Below are 9938 nucleotides of genomic sequence, written 5' to 3'. Positions count from 1 at the left end.
CCGAAGAACTTGAACTAGTGGCGAGTTCCATTTCGTACAATTGAGTAAAGGGTTTTTCGATATGAAATGATTTTTGGATATTGAAGGGTATTCTAATTACATAGAATATCTATATATAGTACAATAGATCTCGTAGATTACGGAGGGAATTAAGGAAACGTGTCAGATAAAGTTTACAGTAACCACTACGCTAAGATATGAATTTTGTCTATATACTATTCATGCAATCAATGCCGTAATATGTGTCTAGATTAAAAATGATAAGCAAGTGATTCCCTAAGAATGATAAGCAGGTAATTTTCGACACAAAATGATAAGCAAAACTTTTGACATGCAGACACGGTCGAAGTTCAGACTCACTAATGCATCTAAACAACTATCAGTTAGACACACTAATGCAAGACCAGGTTTGCTAAGACCACCGCTCTGATACCACATGAGACATATGGGGACGCATCCCACTCAGTGCCTTCCCAGCTAACCGCCTGGTGACCACTGAGCGTACCTCAGAGATACTGATTTTACAGCCATGCCTCTCGACAAAGCCAACCATAATCGAAGCGCGAGGAGTAAAAGCCAATGCTTCATCACAGGTAACACTGTGAGAATCCCCTCTACGATTAAGCCGATTAAATAGCTTAAACCAGCTCTGATACCACACGAAACGACCCGTCCGAATCCATAAGGACGAATACGATAACATATGATTACATTATGAGGTATTTAACCTCTAAATGATAAGTTTTACAAACATTGCATTTGTTTTTAAAAGACAAATTTTCATTCCATCGAAAGTTGACAGGCATGCATACTATTTCATAATATATCAAACTATCACTGACTTAATAATAATCTTGATAAACTCAACGACTCGAATGCAACATCTTTTGAAATATGCCATGAATGACTCCAAGTAATATCTCTAAAATGAGCAAATGCACAGCGGAAGATTTTCTTTCATACCTGAGAATAAATAAGCTTTCAAGTGTCAACCAAAAGGTTGGTGAGTTCATAAGTTTATCATAAAACAATAAAATTCATCATTTTGATAGACCACAAGATTTAAATACAGTACACCTATCTCGTGTACAAAGCCATTTTTCATAATGCTTAGCAGAGTAGGTTCATATCCTTTTCTCCCTCGTAGGTTGCCTCGGGATTTTTAATCACCGTACACATATCTCGTGCACAAAAATAACATACACATAACCTGTGTATAAAATCATTCTCTCGATACATAACATTCACTTTTCATTCATTGCTTGGCTTGGTAACCGACCTTAACATATAATGCGCAACAATAATATCCCCAAAACATAACATCTCGTCTGTATAATATATAAACTTCGAAGTACTAAACACCACGCCCACTAGCCCTTCCGTCTAGTGAACATTCTGGGTGGGGGTGTTAAACCCGGCAGCTACCTTTAAGATTCGCATGAATTAGGGCCATACCCAATTCTAATTCTTAGGTTACCAAGCAATAATAATCAGGGGAAAAATATATTCATCAATTGGTGGCAATTATCATGTCCACCTAATTCAATAATAATCCACATAACTTCTGTCTGCATAATAATTCATTCGAGGAATGTTTTCCTTGTGTCTATCTCGTCAAACATTTATAAAAGCATTTCATGTATTCGCAGTTCAAAATATATTTCAAAAGCATTTAATAAAACAGTTATAAAAATAGCGCATGTATTCTCAGTCCCAAAAATGTAAAGAGTAAAAGGGAGCAAATGAAATCACTATTCAATATTTTGTAGTAAAAATATTCATACGACGAAACTGAACAACGCAGGGTTGGCCTCGGATTCATGAACCTAATCAAGTATATATATTAACACATTGTAATATTAATCAACTAGTTTATATATATTTTATAATATATATATATATATATATATATATATATATATATATATATATATATATATATATATAGATTAATATCCTTTTATACAATTATATTAATCCTTATTATTTGTTATAAAACTTATATGATATACATACTTTAATAAATGTGATATTAGTATAAATAATATTATATTAGTTAATATATTAAAAATCTAATATTAGTATACTTATGATATATGTAATAAATATATATTTTTATATAGATATCTTTTGTTTGTAAAAATAAAAATAGTAAGATAATGATAATGATAATAATAATAATTAGATTTGAAAATAATAATAAAAATGATAAAATTATTAATAATGATAAAACTAATAATAATAACGAAAGATTAAAAATGATACTTTTAATGATAATTCTAGTAATAATAATAACAATAATGATAACTTTACTAAAAATGATAACTTTAATAATGATGAATACTAATAATAATAACTATAAAAATAATGATTTACTAATAATAATATTACTAATACTTATATTAATAACTATAATGCTTAATAATACTACTAATAATAATACTAATACTTAAAATAATAAAAATAATGATAATAATAATAATAATAATAATAAAAATAAAAATAACAAGGTACAACCTTTGAAGACAAGCTTTAAAAAAATAATACGCCGCTGTCCGGGCTCGAACCCACGACCTCTCGAATACACTCAACACCCTCAACCATTCCACTGCCCATAACTTTCTATTTTATTTTTCCAGATTAAATCTATATAACTAATTTATCGATTTGTTTTTCTTCTTCCTCTAAACCAAGCTTAATCATCATCATTCCTTGATCATAAATCCTAATCGTGATTATCATCACCATTTAATCATAACACTATTTTCATTATTGAATCATCATCAACATATGATACTATCGCCATTTATCAACCTCATGATATCATACATCATCATTAATATCATAACGGTTAGCATCATAATTATCACATCATGATCATCGTTTTCTTCATCATCCCGACGTCACCCATTACCGAATCATCTAATTATTTTAATCATCATTAACAATGGAATAATGTGTGTGTTTGTTTGTTTGACGAGTAAAAACCAAAAAAAGTATGGCTCGGCAATCGTTATAGATACAGATAGTAACCAATAATTCAGCCCAACAGATAAATCAGTCTATTTATTGGTTTATTGGGCTTGGTCTTTATTTAAACCGTCCAACAGATAGCTACGGCCCAAGGGTTTTTAGTTGTTAATAAAAAAATAATGAAATAGGAGCTGGAGACAGGAAGGATAACAACCCTAATATCAAATTAGCAAGTTGCACAAGTGGGTTTGAAAAGGTTCGCTGAAACATATAGATTGTTTTACGGTGGTGGTTTGGGTTTTGATGGGATATGGGTTCGAACAGAACAAAGAAAACAGAAACAAATGTAGCAATCTTCATTGTGTTCATCTAAATTATTCATCAGATACATAAACGTATAGCTGTAGCAGCAAGGATCAAAGAACATGAACCAATAGATAAACATAGCAGAAGTAGCTGTTGTAGTTTAAACACAAACGAAGCTGGGCAGTAGTATCAATGATTGTAGGGTGTTCGATGGTTTTGGGTTGAGATTTTGTTTGAGACAGAAAAAAAACATAAGCAGATTGATGGTGTGTGATGATGGGTATCTTGAATAGAATAATTTAATGTGTTAATAAAGGTGGTATGGTTCTTTTCCCTGACAGAAATAGTAAGTGGGTTTAGAGTGTCGGTTTCCATTAGTGGTGATTTATGAAGAGAGAGAGAAGAGAGAGGGTGGTTATTCGGGTGTTGTTGTGAGTCGAAGACAAAAAATATAGCAGGTTAACGGGGTGGTGATGAAAGGGTGAGGATTTCATGATGGTTATCAATGGTGATGGATTGCGAAGGTGGTAATGAGATGATATCCGGTGATGGCAATCGATGTGGTGGTTGTGGAGTGAGTTATGCCAGTAGCACACAAGAGTTTGTAGAAAATCAACAAGCATGGTGGTGGTTTTTATGGTGGACAGCAGGAAAACCATGATTGATGATGGTGGTTCAATGGTTGTAGAGGGTGGTTGGCGATTAGTGGGTTCACGAATGAAAGAAAAACAAGAAAGAGAGGAGTTGGCAGGTAAGGTGATTCTAAGTGGTGGTGGAAGCTCGATGGTTTCATTATGGTGATTGTTATAGGTTTTCAAGGGTGGAAAGTTTTGATGGTAGCCGATGATTATGGCTTTGGTTAAGATGGCCAAGATGTTTGATCAAGGAAAATGAGGGTGGGTTTTTGGTTTTCATGATATATGCTACCTGCATATATATAAATATATATAGATTGTAAATGCAAACACATATAGTAACTTAATCATTTAATTCACAAGTTAAACTGTACGAATAGTATTGCCGCCCATTTATTTGGATTTAGTGCCGACACTTCTTCACGGAATGCCATATCGTACTCCGTGGTTAATAAGTGGCGGATAAAAGTTCTCAGAAAAATCCTAAATTATTAAATTTATTATATTTATTTATTGTGGTCATTTTTGAAATGTCCCGTTCTTATTGATTAAAAACGTTCCATATTAATTGATTTCGTTGCGAGGTTTTGACCTCTATATGAGACGTTTTTCAAAGACTGCATTCATTTTTAAAACAAACCATAACCTTTATTTCATAGAAAAAGGTTTTAAAAAGCTTTACGTAGATTATCAAATAATGATAATATCCTGTTTACACATGACCATTACATAATGGTTTACAATACAAATATGTTACAACAAAATAAGTTTCTTGAATGCAGTTTTTACACAATATCATACAAGCATGGACTCCAAATCTCGTCCTTATTTAAGTATGCGACAGCGGAAGCTCTTAATAATCACCTGAGAATAAACATGCTTAAAACGTCAACAAAAATGTTGGTGAGTTATAGGTTTAACCTATATATATCAAATCATAATAATAGACCACAAGATTTCATATTTCAATACACATCCCATACATAGAGATAAAAATCATTCATATGGTGAACACCTGGTAACCGACATTAACAAGATGCATATATAAGAATATCCCCATCATTCCGGGACACCCTTCGGATATGATATAAATTTCGAAGTACTAAAGCATCCGGTACTTTGGATGGGGTTTGTTAGGCCCAATAGATCTATCTTTAGGATTCGCGTCAATTAGGATGTCTGTTCCCTAATTCTTAGATTACCAGACTTAATAAAAAGGGGCATATTCGATTTCGATAATTCAACCATAGAATGTAGTTTCACGTACTTGTGTCTATTTTGTAAATAATTTATAAACCTGCATGTATTCTCATCCCAAAAATATTAGATTTTAAAATTGGGACTATAACTCACTTTCACAGATTTTTACTTTGTCGGGAAGTAAGACTTGGCTACTGGTTAATTCACGAACCTATAACAATATATACATATATATCAAAGTATGTTCAAAATATATTTACAACACTTTTAATATATTTTGATGTTTTAAGTTTATTAAGTCAGCTGTCCTCGTTAGTAACCTACAACTAGTTGTCCACAGTTAGATGTACAGAAATAAATCGATAAATATTATCTTGAATCAATCCACGACCCAGTGTATACGTATCTCAGTATTGATCACAACTCAAACTATATATATTTTGGAATCAACCTCAACCCTGTATAGCTAACTCCAACATTCACATATAGAGTGTCAATGGTTGTTCCGAAATATATATATATATGTGCCGACATGATAGGTCGAAACATTGTATGCATGTCTATGGTATCTCAAGATTACATAATATACAATACAAGTTGATTAAGTTATGGTTGGAATATATTTGTTACCAATTTTCACGTAGCTAAAATGAGAAAAATTATCCAATCTTGTTTTACCCATAACTTCTTCATTTTAAATCCGTTTTGAGTGAATCAAATTGCTATGGTTTCATATTGAATTCTATTTTATGAATATAAACAGAAAAGGTATAGGTTTATAGTCGGAAAAATAAGTTACAAGTCGTTTTTGTAAATGTAGTCATTTCAGTCGAAAGAACGACGTCTAGATGACCATTATAGAAAACATACTTTCACTTTGAGTTTAACCATAATTTTTGGATATAGTTTCATGTTCATAATAAAAATCATTTTCTCAGAATAAAAACTTTTAAATCAAAGTTTATCATAGTTTTTAATTAACTAACCCAAAACAGCCCAGGGTGTTACTACGACGGCGTAAATCCAGTTTTACGGTGTTTTTCGTGTTTCCAGGTTTTAAATCATTAAGTTAGCATATCATATAGATATAGAACATGTGTTTAGTTGATTTTAAAAGTCAATTTAGAAGGATTAACTTTTATTTGCGAACAATTTTAGAATTAACTAAACTATGTTCTAGTGATTACAAGTTTAAACCTTCGAATAAGATAGCTTTATATGTATGAATAGAATGATGTTATGAACACCATTACTACCTCAAGTTCCTTGGATAAACCTACTGGAAATGAGAAAAATAGATCTAGCTTCAAAGGATCCTTGGATGGCTTGAAAGTTCTTGAAGCAGAATCATGACACGAAAACAATTTCAAGTAAGATTTACACTCGAAATAAGATTGTTATAGTTATAGAAATTGAATTAAAGTTTGAATATGATTATTACCTTGTATTAGAAATATAACCTACTGTAAGTAACAAAGGTTTCTTGATCTTGGATGATTACTTGGAATGGATTTAGAAAACTTGGAAGTAAACTTGCAATCTTGGAAGTATTCTTGATTTTATGAAACTAGAACTTTTGGAATTTATGAAAAACACTTAGAACTTGAAGATAGAACTTGAGAGAGATCAATTAGATGAAGAAAATTGAAGAATGAAAGTGTTTGTAGGTGTTTTTGGTCGTTGGTGTATGGATTAGATATAAAGGATATGTAATTTTGTTTTCATGTAAATAAGTCATGAATGATTACTCATATTTTTGTAATTTTATGAGATATTTCATGCTAGTTGCCAAATTATGGTTCCCACATGTGTTAGGTGACTCACATGGGCTGCTAAGAGCTGATCATTGGAGTGTATATACCAATAGTACATACATCTAAAAGCTGTGTATTGTACGAGTACGAATACGGGTGCATACGAGTAGAATTGTTGATGAAACCGAACGAGGATGTAATTGTAAGCATTTTTGTTAATTAGAAGTATTTTGATAAGTGTCTTGAAGTCTTTCAAAAGTGTATGAATACATATTAAAACACTACATGTATATACATTTTAACTGAGTTGTTAAGTCATCGTTAGTCGTTACATGTAAATGTTGTTTTGAAACCGTTAGGTTAACGATCTTGTTGAATGTTGTTAACGCATTATTTATTATAACAAATGAGATGTTAAATTGTTATATTATCATGATATTATGATATATAATATATCTTAGTATGATATATATACAGTTAAATGTCGTTACAACGATAATCGTTACATATATGTCTCGTTTCGAAATCATTAAGTTAGTAGTCTTATTTTTACATATGTATTTCATTGTTAATACACTTAATAATATATTTACTTATCATTTAACATAATTAACCAAGTGTATCAATATCTTAATATGATTCATATGTACCTAATAAGACGTTGTTATAACGATAATCGTTATATATATCGTTTTCGAGTTTCTTAAATTAATAGTCTCATTTTTATGTATATAACTCATTGTTAAAATACCTAATGATATACATACTTATAATAAAATCATGTTAACTATATATATAACCATATATATGTCATCGTATAGTTTTTACAAGTTTTAACGTTCGTGAATCACCTGTCAACTTGGGTGGTCAATTGTCTATATGAAACCTATTTCAATTAATCAAGTCTTAACAAGTTTGATTGCTTAACATTTTAGAAACACTTAATCATGTAAATAACAATTTCATTTAATATATATATATATATAAACATGGAAAAGTTCGGGTCACTACTGCAACTACCCGTTAAATAAATTTCGTCCCGAAATTTTAAGCAGTTGAAGGTGTTGACGTATCTTCTGGAAATAAATGCGGGTATTTCTTCTTCATCTGATCTTCTCGTTCCCAGGTGAACTCAGGTCCTCTACGAGCATTCCATCGAACCTTAACAATTGGTATCTTGTTTTGCTTAAGTCTTTTAACCTCACGATCCATTATTTCGACGGGTTCTTCGATAAATTGAAGTTTTTCGTTGATTTAGATTTCATCTAACGGAATAGTGAGATCTTCTTTAGCAAAACATTTCTTCAAATTCGAGACGTGGAAAGTGTTATGTACAGCCGCGAGTTGTTGAGGTAACTCAAGTCGGTAAGCTACTGGTCCGACACGATCAATAATCTTGAATGGTCCAATATACCTTGGATTTAATTTCCCTCGTTTACCAAATCGAACAACGCCTTTCCAAGGTGCAACTTTAAGCATGACCATCTCTCCAATTTCAAATTCTATATCTTTTATTTTAATGTCAGCGTAGCTCTTTTGTCGACTTTGGGCGGTTTTCAACCGTTGTTGAATTTGGATGATCTTCTCGGTAGTTTCTTGTATTATCTCCGGACCCGTTATCTGTCTATCCCCCACTTCACTCCAACAAATCGGAGACCTGCACTTTCTACCATAAAGTGCTTCAAACGGCGCCATCTCAATGCTTGAATGGTAGCTGTTGTTGTAGGAAAATTCTGCTAACGGTAGATGTCGATCCCAACTGTTTCCGAAATCAATAACACATGCTCGTAGCATGTCTTCAAGCGTTTGTATCGTCCTTTCGCTCTGCGCATCAGTTTGTGGATGATATGCAGTACTCATGTCTAGATGAGTTCCTAATGCTTGCTGTAATGTCTGCCAGAATCTTGAAATAAATCTGCCATCCCTATCAGAGATAATAGAGATTGGTATTCCATGTCTGGAGATGACTTCCTTCAAATACAGTCGTGCTAACTTCTCCATCTTGTCATCTTCTCTTATTGGCAGGAAGTGTACTGATTTGGTGAGAAGAACAACTATTACCCAAATAGTATCAAAACCACTTGCAGTCCTTGGCAATTTAGTGATGAAATCCATGGTAATGTTTTCCCATTATTCCAGGATTTCGGGTTGTTGAAGTAGACCTGATGGTTTCTAATGCTCAGCTTTGACCTTAGAACACGTCAAACATTCTCCTACGTATTTAGCAACATCGGCTTTCATACCCGGCTACCAAAAATGTTTCTTGAGATCCTTGTACATCTTCCCCGTTCCAGGATGTATTGAGTATCTGGTTTTATGAGCTTCTCTAAATACCATTTCTCTGATATCTCCAAATTTTGGTACCCAAATCCTTTCAACCCTATACCGGGTTCCGTCTTCCCGAATATTAAGATGCTTCTCCGATCCTTTGGGTATTTCATCCATTAAATTTCCCTTTTTTAAAACTCCTTGTTGCACCTCCTTTATTTGAGTAGTAAGGTTATTATGAATCATTATATTCATAGATTTTACTCGAATGGGTTCTCTGTCCTTCCTGCTCAAGGCATCGGCTACCACATTTGCCTTCCTCGGGTGGTAACGAATCTCAAAGTCGTAATCATTCAATAATTCAATCCACCTACGCTGCCTCATATTCAGTAGTTTTTGATTAAATATGTGTTGAAGACTTTTGTGGTCGTATATATAATACTTTTGACCGCATATAAGTAGTGCCTCCAAGTCTTTAATGCAAAAACAACCGCGCCTAATTCCAAATCATGCGTCGTATAATTTTGTTCATGAATCTTCAATTATCTAGACGCATAAGAAATCACCTTCGTTCGTTGCATTAATACACAACCGAGACCTTGCTTTGATGCGTCACAATAAATCACAAAATCATCATTCCCTTCAGGCAATGACAATATAGGTGCCGTAGTTAGCTTTTTCTTCAATAACTGAAACGCTTTCTCTTGTTCATCATTCCATTCAAATTTCTTCCCTTTATGCGTTAATGCAGTCAAGGGTTTTGCTATTCTGGAAAAGTCTTGGATGAACCTTCTGTAGTAAC

The sequence above is a fragment of the Rutidosis leptorrhynchoides genome, chromosome 6 (genome assembly GCF_046630445.1).
Source record: "Rutidosis leptorrhynchoides isolate AG116_Rl617_1_P2 chromosome 6, CSIRO_AGI_Rlap_v1, whole genome shotgun sequence".
NCBI classification, from domain to species: domain Eukaryota; kingdom Viridiplantae; phylum Streptophyta; class Magnoliopsida; order Asterales; family Asteraceae; genus Rutidosis; species Rutidosis leptorrhynchoides.
Note: the sequence above shows the minus strand (reverse complement) of the source record.